Raw genomic sequence first — 17,171 nt, forward strand, 5'->3', positions numbered from 1 at the left:
AGCTGGGATTACAGATGTCCACCGCCATGCCCAGCTAATTTTTGCATTTTTAGTAGAGACGGGGTTTTGCGATGTTAGCCAGGCTGGTCTCGAACTCCTGGCCTCAGGAGATCCACCCGCCTCAGTCTCCCAAAGTGTTGGGATTACAGGCGTGACCCACCGCACCTGGTCTGCCCGCCCCTCTTGAATAGATGGGATTACAGGTGCCTGCTGCCATGCCTGTAATCCCATCCCAAATCCATAAATTTGTCGGTTTTTTGAATTTAAAACGAAATAGAATGTCAGCCTAAGGTGTAGTTTTTTAAATCAGTATAAATTTTAATTGGTACATGAAATATTTCATTTGACTGAACAGTATTTTTAAAATTTGAAGTTAATCTTTTATTTTAAAATTAAACAATGAAGAAGAAAATAATGATTACTGAGAACATGATTATTAACTGAAAATCATGTCTTGTATAGAGAAGCGGGCATTGGAATGGTCCCCCAGGGTGTGAAAAGTGCGAGTTCTGCATTGAGCCCGGGCGTGGGACTTGCTCAGCCATCGCGGGAGCTCTGCTGTGCCAGATCTTTGGCTTGGGCTTCCGGTCCTGGATGGCTGAGCTCCACCTTTGAGTATTTTCCTCAGGAGGAGCTCACAAGAGCAACATTCCTTGAGTTTTGCCTGTTCAGAAATGTTTGGGCTGGGTATAAACGTCTTGGGTTACATTTGCATCTTTCAGGATTTCTAGGCGTTGTTTGCTGCCCTTTCCTATAACGTTGGGTCGCAGTTGCAGAGATGAGTGAGCCCCGCACATTCTTTTCTTCTTCCAAGTGATTTGGTCTGTTAGCCAATCAGTATCCTTATCTTTGAGAGTCAGTTTATTTGGAAGTGTTGACTATTTATATCCACTTTTCCTGGGACATGGCCTTGGAAGATGCATAATCCTGTTTTTTTAGTGCTGGAAACAGTTTCAGGATTCTGTCTTCAAGTTCGTTCTTTTGTTTCCTTAGGAACTACAACTGCATATCTATTCGCTCTCTTGCCCATTTGCCATACGTCATTTCCTTTCAGCTATCTCGGAAGAAGAGCTTATAGGGTAAACTTCCCATTTAACTGTCTCCTTTCCATTTGCTCACTCGCCTTGTTACAGTCCTCTCTGTGTTTCCGGTGGCATCTGCTTTTCCTGCGACACTTTATTTTCTCTTCTCCTCTGTGCTACTTTAATTTTTCTCTTCCATGTATTTCCTGGGTTTTGCCAGCTCTCTCTCTTTTGAGACAGAGCCTCACTCTGTCACCCAGGCTGGAATGCAGTGGCTCAATCCTAGCTCACTACAGCCTTGCGCTCCTGTGCTCGAGAGATCCTCCCGTCTCAGACTCCAAGTAGCCGGGACTACAGGCATGCACCACCATGCTTGGCTTTTTTTTTTTTTTTTTTTTTTCAAGATGGAGTCTTACTCTTTTGGCCAGACTGGAGTGCAGTGGTGCTTTCTCGGCTCACTGCAGTCTCTGCCTCCTGGGTTCAGGTGATTCTCCTGCCTCAGCCTTTCAAGTAGCTGGGATTACAGGTGCCCACTACCAGGCCCGGCTAATTTTTGTATTTTTTTTTGAGACAGAGTCTCGCTCTGCTGCCCGGGCTGGAGTGCAGTGGAGCGATCTTGGCTCACTGCAAGCTCCGACTCCCAGGTTCTCGCCATTCTCCTGCCTCAGCCTCCCGAGTAGCTGGAACTACAGGCGCCCGCCACCACACCTGGCTAGTTTTTTGTATTTTTAGTAGAGACGGGGTTTCACCGTGTTAGCCAGGATGGTCTCGATCTCCTGACCTCGTGATCCGCCCGCCTCAGCTTCCCTAAATGCTGGGATTACAGGCTTGAGCCACTGCACCTGGCCATTTTTTTTTTTTTTTTATATATATATATATATATATATATATACACACACACACACACACACACACACACACACATATATATAATTTTTTTTTAGGAGATGGGGTCCCTCTTTGTCACTCCGGCTGAAATGCAGTGGCATGATCATAGCTCACTGCTGCCTCAAATTCCTGGTCTTAATCAATCTTCCTCACTCAGCCTCCTGAGTAGCTGGGACCACAGGTGCATGTCATGCCCAGCTAATTTTTAAAATTTTTGTAGAGATGGGATCTCGCCATCTTGCCCAGTCTGGTGTAGAACTTCTGGCCTCAAGCAATCCTTCCATCTTAGCCTCCCAAAGTGCTAGGACTACAGGCGAGAAACTACTAGGCCTGGCCTATTTTTAATGTTTTGTAGAGACAAGGTCTCACTGTGTTGCCCAGGGTGGTCTTGAACTCCTGGCCTCAGGTGATCCTCTCCCCTCAGGCTCCCAAAGCGCTGGAATTACAGGCATGAGCCACCATGCCTGGCCTTAGTTTCTTTTTTTTTTTTTTTTTGAGACGGAGTCTCGCTCTGTCACCCAGACTGGAGTGCAGTGGCACGATCTAGGCTCACTACAACCTCCGCCTCCTGGGTTCAAGTGATTCTTCTGCCTCAGCCTCCCAAGTAGCTGGGATTACAGGCACTTGCCACCACGCCTGGCTAATTTTTGTATTTTTAGTAGAGACAGGGTTTCACCATGTTGGTCAGGCTGGTCTCGATCTCCTGACCTCAATCTACCTGCCTCAGCCTCCCAAAGTGCTGGAATTAGTCGTGAGCCACTGTGCCAGGCAACCTTAGTTTCTTAGTTGTGCTTTGGCTTTATGGAAGAGTTTATTTTTAAAAAAATTTTAAATGAAATACTTATTTGAATTTTTCACCTGCTCAGTGACAAAAATTTTCTAATAAGTATTCTTCAGTTTTTGTATATTTATCTTGTTCCTTCCTTTTTTCTTTTTCTTTTTTAATTTTTTTTTTTTTAATTTTTGTAGAGACAATGTTTCCTTATGTTGGCCAGACTGACCTCAAATTTCTGGGTTCAAGTGATCCTTCCCTCTTAGTCCCCCAAAGTTCTGGGATTATAGGCATAAGCCACCAAACCTGGCCCTTTTCCTCCTTTTTTCTTCTAGTGTCTTCGCGTACATCCCCTACTGAATCATCTGTAATTTATTTGAGAGGGTGAGATTTTCTTTTTTTCTTTTCTTTTCTTTTTTTTTTTTGAGACGGAGTCTCGCTCTGTCGCCCAGGCTGGACTGCAGTGGCCGGATCTCAGCTCACTGCAAGCTCCGCCTCCCGGGTTCACGCCATTCTCCTGCCTCAGCCTCCCGAGTAGTTGGGACTACAGGCACCCACCACCTCGCCTGGCTAGTTTTTTGTATTTTTTTAGTAGAGATGGGGTTTCACTGGGTTAGCCAGGATGGTCTCGATCTCCTGACCTCGTGATCTGCCCATCTCGGCTTCCCAAAGTGCTGGGATTACAGGTGTGAGCCACCGTGCCCGGCCGAGAGGGTGAGATTTTCAAGTGGAATAAGAGCCAGGGCCTTTTCCAAGGAGTAAGTCAATGCTAGGGCAGAGTTGTCAACTGCCAGGCTGACTGTGGAAGGCACGACCAACATGCACACAGAGCCCCTGGGCAAAGGCTGTGAGGCTTGCTGGTTCCAGGTGGTGACGGAAATCTGTGTAATCATTAGCTGACCACTAAGCTAACCAAGAAAAGACTTCAGTAGCCATACACAACACAGAATATAGACTTTACAGAATTAAGGAATTAAGTCAGAAAAGTCACTAAGCAAACAACAGCAATTACAACAAATCCTGGGGAGGGAGAAGAATCTATTTCTAGAGCTGCCACATCTTGTTATTTAAAATGTCCATTTTTCCAAAAAAAAAAAAAAATGAGACATGAAAAGGAATAAGGAAGTATGGCCCACACACAGGAAAAAAAAAAACAACCAATATAAACTGTTCCTGAGGAAATCCAAACAACGAACCCACTTGAAAAAAATACTTAACCAGCTATTTCAAATATGTTTAGCCAGGCACTGTGGTGGGCACCTGTAGTCCTGGCTACTCAGGAGGCTGAAGTGGGAGGATTGCAGGAGTTTGAGACCAACCTGGGCAAAATAGTGAGACCTCCATTTCAAAAAAAGTTTAAAAAACTAAAGAAAACTGTCTAAAGAATTAAATGAAAATATAAGAATAACTTACCAAACATCAACAAAGATAGGAATTATAATAAAGAACCAAGTAGAAATTCTGGAGTTGAAAAGTACAATAACTGAAATGAAAAATTCACTAGAGGGGCTCAACAACAGATTTGAGCAGGCAAAAGAATGAGTGACCTTGAAGATAGGTTAACTGAGATGATTTAGTTTGAGGAAGGGGGAAAGGAGAGAATGAAGAAAAAGGAGCAGACTAAGATCTGTAGGACATTGTCAGACATACCAACATACACAAAATGGGAGTCCCCAAAGGAGAGGGACAGAGAAAGGTTAGGAAAAAATTTGAAGAAAAAAGTGGCCAAAAGTGTCTCACATTTTATCAAAAACATTAATAGTTTCATTCAAGCAGAATAAACTCAGACATTCACACCTAGACACATTTTAATCAAACGACTGAAAGTCAAAGCCAAAGAGAATTTTGATGGCTGGTTGCTGTGGCTGACGCCTGTAATCCCAGCACTTTGGGAGCCCAAGGCCAGTGGATCACCTGAGGTCAGGAGTCAAGACCAGCCTGGGAAATATAGTGAGATCCCGTCTCTATTAAAAATATAAAAATTGGCTGGGTGTGGTGGCTCATGCCTGTAATCCCAGCACTTTGGGAGGCTGAGGTGGGAGGATCACAAGGTCAGGAGTTCAAGACCAGCCTGGCCAAGATGGTGAAACCCTGTCTCTACTAAAAATACAAAAATTAGCCGGGCGTGGTGGTGGGCACCTGTAATCCCAGCTACCTGGGAGGCTGAGGCAGGGAATTGCTTGAACCCAGGAGGTGGAGGTTGTAGTGAGTCGAGGTCATGCCACTGCACTCCAGCCTGGGCGTCAGAGTGAGACTCCATCTCAAAAAAAAAAAAAAAAAAAAAACCCGGTATGATGGTGGGTACCTGTAGTCCCAGCTACTCGGGAGGCTGAGGCAAGAGGATTGCTTGAACCTGTGAGGCGGAGGTTGCAGTGAGCTGAGATCATGCCATTGCACTTCAGCCTGGACGACAGAGAGAGACTGTCTTAAAAAAGAGAATTTTGAAAGTAGCAAGAAGTGGCAGGAGAGAAGATACTCATTGCAGACAACTATCCTCAGTAAGATTCACAGGTAATTCCCCATCAGGATCTATCAGAGGGCAGAGGGAAGATGGAAATGAAGACATTCCCAGAAAAACATATATCGTCTCTACAAAAAAAAAAAAAAAAATCCAGGCATGGTGGTGCACACCTCTAATCCCAGTTCCCAGGAGTCTGAGGCAGGAGGATCACTTGATCCTGGGAGTTTGAGGCTGCAGGGTGCTATGATCATGGCATTTTACCTCAGTCCAGGTGATGGAGTGACACCCTATCTCTAAAAAAATTTTTTTAAATAAAGATCTGAGCAGGAGTAGTAGTGTGTACCTGTAGACCCAGCTGCTCCAGAGGCTGAGGCAGAAGGATCACTTGAGCCCAGGAGTCTCAGGCTGTATGTGCGATGATCATGCCTGTGAATAACCACCGTACTCCAGCCTGGGCAACATAGTGAGACCCTGTCTCTGAAAGAAAAGAAAAGAAAAGAAATATTTCAAATCAGTAACTTTAGCTTCCATCTTAAGAAACTAGAAAAAGAAGATCAAACTAAACCAGAAGCAAGAAGAGGGAATAAGACCATAAAAACTAGAGTAGAGATAAGTAAAATAGAGAATAGAAAAACAACAGAGTAAATCAATGAGACCAAGAATTGGGTTTTAAAAAGATTAACAAAATTGACAATGCAAAGCTACTCTTCTCCCATTATACAGTCTGATTTCTGCAAATATGGTGTTTCAGTTATCTATTGCTGTATGACAAATCACCCCAAAACATAGTGGCTTAAGACAGCAGCAACCATTTAAATAAAAATTCTGTATTTTAGGCAGGCTCTGTGGGTATGACTCAACTCTGCCTCCACATGGTGGTGGCTGGAATTGCAGCCACACAGAAGCTCAAATGGGGCTGTAACTTCCAAGATGTTCCACTCACGGTTGGTAGTTGGTGCTGACTGTTAGCTGGGGCTTCAGCTCTGGGCTTTTCCTTGTGCCATCTTGGGCTTCCTTACAGCATGGCAACTGCATTCCAAGAAGGAGTGTTTCAAGTATTGAGAGTGGAAGCTGCCGATGTCCTGGAGACCAGCCTTAAAAGTCACACAGCATCACTTCTGACGCCTTCTATTGATCAAAGCACGACACAGCCTGTCCAAATTCAAGGGGAGGGGAAACAGACTCCACTTCTTCATGGGAGGAGTGGCAAAGAAATTGCAGCCATCTTTATTCCATCACATATGGCTTGCCTGCATGATTCCTCAATTGGCCGCTTTTCCTTTGTTTCTTGGGTGTTCTTGCAGCTGCTGTTGATCTGCTCTAGTTGCTGCAAATAAGATTTTATTTATTTATTTATTTATTTATTTATTTGAGATGGAGTTTCGCTCTTGTTGCCCAAGCTGAAGTGTAATGACGTGATCTCAGCTCACTGCAACCTCTGCCTCCTGGGTTCAAGTGATTCTCCTGCCTCAGCCTCCCGAGTAGCTGAGACTACAGGCATGCTCCACCACGCCCAGCTAATTTTGTATTTTTAGTAGAGACGGAGTTTCTCCATGTTGGTCAGGCTGGTCTCGGACTCCCAACCTCAGGTGATCCACAATGCGCCCAGCCAAGATTTTATTTTAATACACTAGGGTGTGCCCCTCGCCCTCAAGGCATGCACTTTGCTGCTTCTCACATTTGGGTGTATGTAGGGGGATGGGAAACCAGGCAGAGAGGTCATAGGCACAGACTCTGGGGCCAGATGGCCTGGGTTTGAATTCTGTGTGTGTCACCTGCTTACTGTGTGACCGTGCGCAGTCACATCATCTTTCTGAGCCTCAGTGTCGTTGCAAATGCTATGCAAGTATTTGCTTCTGCAGTTGCTGCTTCTCTATCTGCAGCCACAGGCACCCTCTGTGATCTTCCTTCTGTCCCTCTGCTGGATCCCTGCTGCTTTCAGCACTCTGGCCTATTTTAGTACTCAGGATCTTGGGTAGCTCCTAGGTTCACTGGAAATGGACTTTATGTTTCTGTATCTCATTCTCCATGTCGCTTCTAATGATTTTTGAGAGGAGGGAGGAAAATGCTAATTTTATTCTACCATACACAAACCAGAAGTCCAACAAAAACAATTTATTTATTTTTATTTATTTATTTTTTTTGAGACAGAGTCTTGCTCTGTCACTCAGGCTGGAGTGCAGTGGTGGGATCTGGGCTCACTGCAACCTCTGCCTCCCAAGTTCAAGCGATTCTCGTACCTCAGCTTCCCAAGTAGCTGGGATTACAAGCACAGGCCACCACACCGGGCTATTTTTGTATTTTTAGTAGAGATGGGGTTTCACCATGTTGGTCAGGCTGGTCTTGAACTCCTGACCTCAGGTGATCCACCCACCTTGGCCTCCCAAAGTGCTGGGATTACAGGCGTGAGCCACTGCGCCTGACCCAACAAAAACAATTTTGAAGAGGAACAAGAATAAGCTTTCACCGCCAGCTATTATGATTAAAACTATAGTCTTGGCACATGGATAGCTCTTTGTCTCTCTGTCTCTCTCTCTATCCATCTTAATAGAACAGAGTTGGCAGCCTAGAAAGAAATCCAACACGTGCAGGCCTTTGGCTGTGAGAGAGGTGGCATAACAAACCACGAAGGAAAGAATGGACTAAGCGGTACATGGTGCTGAAAAAGCTAATATTAGATCCTTACCATCCACCATACAAAGTACATTCTAGATTAAATACCTACACAGTGTCCATTTAAATATAGAGGGCCGGGCGGGGTGCGGTGGCTCCCACCTATAATCCCAGCACTTTAGGAGGCCGAGGCAGGCGAATCACCTGAGGTCAGGAGTTCGAGATCAGCCTGGCCAACATGGTGAAGCCCTGTCTCTACTACAAATACAAAAATTAGCCAGGTGTGGTGGCGCACACCTGTAGTCCCAACTACTTGGGAGGCTGAGGCAGGAGAATCGTTTGAACCCAGGAGGCAGAGTTTGCAGTGAGCTGAGATCACGCCATTGCACTCCAGCCTGGGCAACAGAGCGAGACTCCATCTGAAAATAAATTAAATAAAAAATAAAAAAGGTGGGCCTAACATACACTCCTCCCTATGGAAGCCCCTTTCCTCTGAAAAGACAGTAAAGGAATTTAAGAATTATAAAGCCAAAAGGACAAAGGGAATGAACAGGACAGGAGAGAGCAGCACACAGTGCTGGCAGAATTTTAGAAGCTGGAAAGGGGATGGCTGGAGGGTGACAGAGTCAGCAGCAGGGAGAAGGTGGCACTGAGTATGCAGATGACCTGACCAGCCAAAAAGAAGTGGGTTTGTAATGCAGAGCCTGCGCGAGGCAGCAGGTGCTTCTGAAGGCAGGGGTTCAGCATGGGGCAGAAAGAGAGGAGAAGCTGAAAGTCTTCCAGAGACCACTCCCATCGCATGCAGCCAGGCAGCTGCCCCTCCCTGCTCCAAGCAGAACCCTGGCCTCTTCTCTGGCAAGGCTGTGCCATATACATGCTTGACTTGGTGACCTTGGCAATCCCAGACTCAGCTGAGGATGGAAGGAGGTAACAGCCTGGAAAGAGCATGGGTGAGTGGATGCTGAGTTCCAGGAAAATTCCTCTCTGGGGAAATGGACCAGCTCAAGAGGAAAGAGACACAGAGATTTCCATTCTGGTGCTTCCCAACAACCTTTCTTTTCTATTAAGAGACAGGGTCTCGCTGTGTTGCCCAGACTGGCCTTGAACTCCTGGGCTCAAGCGATCCTCCTGCCTCTGCCTCCTAAAGTGCTGAGATCACAGGTGTGAGCCACCGTGCCTGGCCCCTAATAACCTTTCATATGACAAGTTGCTAAGCCTCACCTATAATCAAGAACATAAAAATCAAAGCAACAGTGAGATATAATGTCCCATAAAATTGGAAAAAAATTAATGGATTTGCTAAAACCAAATGGTGGTAAATATGTAGGAAACCTGAACTCCTACTCACACTGATGGTTAGGTAAACTGGTACAACTACTGGGAGTTTGTCAATACCTAGTGAAGTTGCAGATGCTTAGACCCTATGTACACTTTCATACATGGATACAAGGAGACAGATGTACAACGATATGTATCATAGCACTCTTTGCAATAGTAAAAATATGGAAACAACCTAACTGTGCCCCAAGATGGAATGAATATAGTTGATAAGTTGTCTCTTTAAAAAAAAAAAAAAAGGGTCTTGCTCTGTCACCCAGTCTGGTGTGCAATGACACAATCATGGCTCACTGTAGCCTCAAACTCCTGGGCTCAAGCGATCCTCCACCTCAACCTCCCCAGTAGCTGGCACTACAGAGGCATGCCACCCTAACCGCCTAATTTTTACATTTCTTGTAGAGATGAGGTTCCACTGTGTTTCCCAAGCTGGTCTCAAACTCGTGGACTCAAGTGATCCTCCCACCTCAGCTCTCCGGTAGCTGGGACTATAGGCATATGCCACCACACAGGCTAATTTTATTTATTTTTATTTATTTATTTATTTTTGAGACATAGTCTCGCTCTGTCGCTCAGGCTGGAGTGCAGTGGCGAGATCTCTGCTCACTGCAAGCTCCGCCTCCCGGGTTCAAGCCATTCTCCTGCCTCAGTCTCCCGAGTAGCTGGGACTCCAGGCGCCCGCCACCATGCCTGGCTAATTTTTTTTTTTTTTTTTTTTTTTTTTTTGTATTTTTAGTAGAGATGGGGTTTCACCGTGTTAGTCAGGATGGTCTGGGTCTCCTGACCTTGTGATCTATCCGCCTCGGCCTCCCAAAGTGCTGGGATTACAGGCATGAGCCACTGCGCCCAGCCTTATTATTATTTTTTTAAGAGACGAGGGTCTCACTATGTTGCCCAGGCTGGTCTTGAATTCCTGCTCAAGGGATCTTTCCACTTCAGCCTTCCAAAGTATTGGGATTACAGGCATAAGCCATCATGCCTGGCCGATCCTGTCTCTAAAATAAAAAATTTTAAAAGTCAGTTGCAAAAGCATCACCCTTTTCAACCAGATCCTTAACTGTAAGCAACAGAAAATCCTTCTGAGTTTAAGCAGGAAGAGGATTCATGGGAAGGATATTGGGTAGTTCACAGAATCACTGAGAGAGCTGAGGAACCACGATCCAAGACTAAACCATTTCTGCAGTCAAGCCCCAGCCCTTCGGCGGGCACAGCCATCACCTGTCAGCTCTGGGCAGGTACAAGGGAAGCTGCCTCTGCTACCCTGGAAACTCTTTCCACAATTGCTCTGCCTCGTGCAGTCTCTGCAACTCTAGTGCTGAATGCCAAGTTAGGGGAAGTAGGTCTGGCTGGCAGAGCCTAGGTCACATGCCTACCCCTATCGCAAGGGCAGTGGGCAGGTGGCTTTTTAGCCTTTATGGTGGAAGTGGGCTCAGCCTCCTACATAGGAGGGGGTCTCAAACACTGAGCAGCTAAAAGAATGATAAATGGGGCTGGGCGTGGTAGCTCACACTTGTAATCCCAGTGCTTTAGGAGGCCGAGACAGGTGGATCACCTGAGATCAGGAGTTTGAGCCCAGCCTGGCCAACATGGTGAAACCCCATCTCTACCAAAAATACAAACATTAGCTGGATGTGGTGGCAGGCGCTTGTAATCCCAGTTGCTTGGGAGGCTGAGGCAGGAGAATCGCTTGAACCCGGGAGGTGGAGGTTGCAGTGAGCCAAGATCATGCCATTGCACTCCAGCCTGGGTGACAAGAGCGAAACTCCATCTCAAAAAAAAAAATAAAATAAATAAATAAATAATTAAAAAGAATGATAAATGGGCACATCGCTATCATTTATGTAAAACTGATAAACACCCAAAGCAATGGACTAGATGGTGAATACGGAGATGGGTTGTTAACGTATAAATCACTGATAAGAATGATATATACTAACTCCAGGAGTGTAGGTACCTCTGAGAAGGGAAAGTAAAGGAAAAGATGTGGGACTCTAGTTGTATCCGTAACATTTTGTTTCTTAAAAATAAAACCTCTGGGCTGGGCGTGGTGTCTCACACCTGTAATCCCAGCACTTTGGGGGGCCAAAACGGGAGGATTGCTTGAGGCCAGGAGTTCGAGACTAGCCTGGGCAACATAGTGAGACCCCCATCTCTACAAAACAAAAACAAAACAAAAACAAAAAGTAGCGGAGAATAGTGGCACACACCTGTAGTCCCAGCTACTAGGGAGGCTGAGGTGGGAGGATCGCTTGAGCCCAGGAGGCGAAGGCTGCAGTGAGCCGTGATTAAGCCACTGCACTCCAGCCTGGGTGACAGAGTGAGACCCTGTCTAAAAAAAAAAAAAAAACCAAAAAAAAAACCTCTCAAATAAGGCAAAAATGTTAATATCTGTCTATGCTAATGGTGGGTACATGGGTTATCACTATATTCTATACTTACGGAAATATTTCCTAATTTCAAATGGAAAAAATTTACTTCAGTAAATCAGAAATATGTCCCAAGCAGCTCAGGTCTCTGAGGTGTTTCCTTATGTAACTATTTACTTGTGAATTAGCCCTGTGCCCACCAAAGGAAGTAAAAAGCTTTGCTTGCTCTCACCTGCCTGTCTCTCCACGTGTCGCATTCTCAGTGAGAATGGCAGGGCGCTCTGCTGAAACTGTGAGGCTGATGAATACGTGGCCTAGTGCTGGTTACTGGAAAGGAGTGATTCATTTCATTACTGGAATTCTAAGTCTCTAGGCTGGGTGTGGTGGCTCATGCCTGTAATTCCAGCACTTTGGGAGGCTGAGGCAGGTGGATGGATCACTTGAGGTCAGGAGTTCAAGACCAGCCTGGTCAACATGGTGAAACCCGTCTCTACTAAAACTACAAAAATTAGCTGGGCATGGTGGCGCACGCCTGAAATTCCCAGCTACTTGGGAGGCTGAGGCAAGAGAATTGCTTGAACCCAGGAGGTGGAGGTTGCAGTGAGCTGAGATTGCACCACTGCACTCCAGCCTGGGCAACAGAGTGACTCTGTCTTTAAAAAAAAAAAAAAAAAAAAAAAATTTTAAGCCCCTGAACAAGCCTTCTGAAAGTTATCTAGTTTGGAAAATCAGAGACAAGAAGAGAAGAGAGAACAAGAATCTCAGAAAAGTGGGAAAGATTTTGTCAAAAAAAAAGCTTTTCTTCAAACATTGACTCTACTGCATCCAGGAGGAATGAATTAGTGTGTTTCTATATGATTTTTTCTTTTCTTTTCGTTTGAGTCAGGGTCTTGCTCTGTCAACCAGGCTGGAGTGCAGTGACACCGTCATAGCCCCCTGCACCCTCTAACTCCTGGGCTCAAGTGACCCTCCCACTTTAGCCTTCCAAGTAGCTGGAACTACAGGCGTGCACCACCACTCTCAGCTAATTTTAAAATTTTTTGTAGAGACGAGGTCTCACTGTGTTGCCCAGGGTGGTCTCAAACTCCTGGGCTCAAGCAATCTTTCCACCTCAGCCTCCCAAAGTGCTGGGATTACAGGCGTGAGCCACTGTGCCTGGCCTATATATGATTTTTAATAACAGGATATCAGTTTCTCCCTGTCCACCTTCCCACCCCTACCCCATAAATGTTTAGCGAATATTTAAAGACTATAGGTTTGAAAGGTTACCAAATTGTGAATCTGTCAGGGTTGCCACATCTCAGCTCGGCCCTGAGTATACTTTCTGGAACATAATGTGAGCATAATATATATTAGCTATTGTTACTCAATGACCAAAAAAAAAAAAGAAAGAAACAACAACAACAAAACAAATAAAAAATGGGCAAATGCCCAGTGTGGTAGCTCATGCCTGTAATCCCAGCACTTTGGGAGGCCAAGGTGGGAGCATCACTTGAGTCCAGGAATTCGAGACCAGTCTGGGCAACAGTGAGACTCTGTCGCTGAAAACAAAAAGCTGGGTGTCGTGGTGCACGTCTGTAACCCCAACTACTCAGGAGGCTGAAGTGTGGAGATCACTTGAGCCCAGGAGTTTGAGGTTACAGTGAGCTATGATCACATCACTGTACTCAAGCCTGGGTGCCACAGCAAGACCCTGTCTCTAAAAAACAGAAGGAAAAAAAGGGGGGAAAGACTTGATTAGACATTTCTCTGAAGGTGATACACAAATGGTCAACAAGCATATGAAAAGATGCTCCATGTCGCTAACTTTCTGGCAAATGCAAATCAGAACCACAAAGGGGTAACATCTCACACTCACTAGAATGGCTGCTCTAAGAACAGAAAATAACAAGTGTTGGTGAGGACGTGGGCAACTGGGATCCTTGAGCACTGTTACTGGGGGTGTAAAATGGTGCCTCTGCTGTGGAAACTGTATGACAGTTCCTCAAAAAATTCAAAATAGAGTTACCCTTTGATCCAGCAATTCTACTTGAGGGCATAGAACCAAAATAATTAAAAGCAAGGTCTCTAGGAGATATTTGTGTAGACACGTTCATAGAAGCATTATTCACAATAGCCAAAGGTGGAAACATCCAGGCACCCATTGACAGATGAATAGACAAAACATGATATATGTGTATGTACAATGCATGATTCAGCCTTAAAAAATGAAAACATTCCTTTCTTAGATCCAGGGACAGGCTGGAAAAAAATTCTGACAGATGCTGCAACATGGATGAACCTTGAGGACATTATGCTAAGTGAAATATGCCAGTCACAAAAGGATAAATACCATAGCATTCCACTTATCTGTGGAACCTAGAGCAGTCACATGCATAGAAACCGTAGAATGGTGGTTGCCAGGGACGGGGGGGAAGGGGAATGGGGAGTTGTTTAATGGGTGCAGTGTGAGTTTTGTAAGATGAAAAAGTTTGAGATTGGTTGCACAATGTCGATATAGTTAACTGTGTATTGAAAACTGTTTAGGCTGGGCACTTTGGGAGGCCAAGACAGGAGGATCACTTGAATCCAGGAGTTTGAGACCAGCCTGAGCAACATGGCAAAAACCCATTTCTACTAAAAATACAGCAACAACAACAAAAAATATAGCTGTGCATGGCGGTGTGTGCCTGTGGTCATAGCTACTTGGGAGGCTGAGGTGGGAGGATCACTTGAGCCTGGGAGGTCAAGGCTACAGTGAGCCATGCATGTGCCACTGCACTCCAGCCTGGGTGACAGAGCAAGGCCCTGTTTCAAAAAAACAAGTGGGGCGCAGTGGCTTGCACCTGTAATCCCAGTCCTTTGGGGGGCCGAGGTGAGTGGATCACCTGAGGTCAGGAGTTTGAGACCAGCTGTTGGAAACAAATGCTCGCTGCCACAAAGAGGAACCAGCACTGAGACAAAGGATCTCTCAGCAAGGCAAATTTGCCTCTGCAGAAGGGTGCTTCTCGTAGGTCTGGTTGCCACGAGAGCACCCCGAACAAAGGAGGGAAGGGGTTTTATTCCTAATGCAGCTTGTCCCCGCTACTGTGTCCTGTCTCCATTGGCTGGAGCTGGATTGCACAATCTAAGCTGAACCAGTTGGCTAACTTGAAAAGTGCAGGAATGTGGTTACACTGGCAGGGGTGGGGGACAGTTTNAAAGTGCAGGAATGTGGTTACACTGGCAGGGGTGGGGGACAGTTTCCGCCAGAAGGGTCATTGCGATGGGAGGGGTAATTCACAGAGTGGGTAGCAGATGTGGAATGTGGGCTCTGTAGATAAGGACTGGCGGGAAGGTCGTTTACCAGGGCAGGGGGACACAGAGTAAGGAAGTCTGGCCTTGAAAGCAGGGAACAGAGGACAAGGAAACTGAAACAAGATAAACCTTTGAAGAAGAACTTCTTACTGTATTTAACACCAGCCTGGCCAACATGATGAAATCCCATCTCTACTAAAAATACAAAAAAGCCAGGTATGGTGGCCCATGCCCAGTTACTTGGGAGGCTGAGGAGCAAGAATTGCTTGAACCCGGGAGGTAGAGGTTGCAGTGAGCCATGATCATGCCGCTGCACTCCAGCCTGGGCAACAGAACGAGACTCTGTGTCAAAAAAGAAAAAAAAAACCCTGAAAAATTGTTAAGATGATAAATATCGTGGTATGTGTTTTCTACTATAATTTAAATAGTTGTATAAATATTAGCCATTGTTATTTCACGGGTGAGGAAACAAGATATCCCAACACAGAGCTGGACCCAAACCAGTGCTCTTGCCAAACATTGGAGGCCTCTGGGTTCCTCAGACTGAGGAGGTCCTGATGAGGACCTTATGAGGGGCCCTGTTTTGCAGTTATCACCTAAGAAATCACACTGCAGAAGCGGGCAGCACTCTGTAGGAAGTCTGGTCTTGGTGATCATCCAGTCAACTGGGGTTGTCTCAGGTTATAACTTGGTTCTGAGGCCCAGACTTGCAGCCTGAGGGTGGCTTGGTTTATTTGTTTACCTACTGTCACATTTGCTAACAGCTGAAGGGTAGAAGGGTACAAACCTCACTGTACTGTCTTATTACAATCTGCTTCTTGTCAACCAGACATGGCTGGGTTCAGAGAAAGTTTAGAAGCCCATGTAGAAAGCCTTGCGTGACTTTGTGAGAGACAGAGTGGGGAGAGAGAGAAGCATTTACCAACTCACTCAAGCAGTGTAGCTTTCTCTGCAGGGGAAGTGTGTTGGTGACAAAGAGGTGAGGGTTCCCAGAACAGTCAGGAAGTTATTTATTTATTATTTTTTGAGATGGAGTCTCACTCTATGGCCCAGGCTGGAGTGTAATGGCACAATCTCAGCTCACTGCAAGCTCCGCCTCCCGGGTTCACGCCATTCTCCTGCTTCAGCCTCCTGAGTATCTGGGACTACAGGCGCCCGTCACCATGCCCAACTAATTTTTTGTATTTTTAGTAGAGACAGGGTTTCACTGTATTAGCCAGGATGGTCTTGATCTCCTGATCTCATGATTCACCCACCTCGGCCTCCCAAAGTGTTGGGATTACAGGCATGAGCCACTGCGCCTGACCTATTTATTTATTTATTTATTTGAGACAGGGTCTCACTCTATCACCCAGGCTGGAGTGCAGTGGCATGATCACAGCTCACTGCAGCTTCGACCTCCTGAGCTCAAGCAATCCTCCCGCCTCATCTGAGTAGCAGAGACTACAGGCGTGCGCCATCATGCCCGGCTGATTTTAAAATAGAGACAGGGTCTTGCTTTGTTTCCCAGGCTAGTCTCAAACTCCAGGCTTCAAGTGATCCTCCTGCCTTGGCCTCCCAAAGTGCTGCAATGACAGGTGTGAGCCACTGCACCTAGCCCAAATTTCACCTAAGGGGGTAGTGCTAATTAAGATGTAGCAAAAACATATTTCCTTGAAATTCAGTACATGCTAGTGACCATGTAGTAAACAAAGTTAGGTGTGGTGTATCTGTACAGTTGCCTTGTAAATAAAGGAAACTGGTTTTTTGCAGCTGTATTCCAGTAGGCAGGTAACTGAAAAACAGATATAAGGACATAGCTCTCTGCTCCCAGACTTCCGCCTGGTGTGCCAAAGAGATGAACATCCTGCCACCAGGAGAAACCATCCTGGCTGGGCCCAGGGCAAGAGGGATGGTGTAGATCAGGGTAGGGCTGGGCACTTTTCGCAGCCCAGATACTTGGAGAGAAGCACAGAGGTGGAACAGTGGCCAGCTGGGGGCAGCATTGAGGAAGGGCTTGCCCAGTAGCACTGGGCTGGATGTCAGCAGTGGGGTGGGCCCTGGCTTGACGGTCTCCAGTGTGGCTCTGAATGAGTGGGGAGAGCTGGAGAGGCAGGCTTGAGTTTCCTGCTGTTCCCTATTTTGTAGGTGTCAGCCGCAGACGGCAGATACTCTGTGGTGGTGCAGCCGTCTGCCTGCCTCATTTTTCACTTGCCTGCGAGTCGCTCAGCCCAAGGGGGCCCCATCTTTCACCTCAATGGAACAGTATCCGGTTCACAACAGATGGGCCAGAAATGTTTGGGGGCTGGCTGACCAGGGCACCAGACTGGGCGGGGTGGTCTTAGAATACTTTTAAGGAAAATAACATTTGATCTTCTTATTTGGTAAACTTTGAGTTATTGATTGTGACTAAAAATAGATTTAAGATCAACGTAGCCTGAAGACCATGGACCCATTTT

Source organism: Theropithecus gelada, chromosome 4 (genome assembly GCF_003255815.1).
Source record: "Theropithecus gelada isolate Dixy chromosome 4, Tgel_1.0, whole genome shotgun sequence".
In the NCBI taxonomy this organism is placed as follows: domain Eukaryota; kingdom Metazoa; phylum Chordata; class Mammalia; order Primates; family Cercopithecidae; genus Theropithecus; species Theropithecus gelada.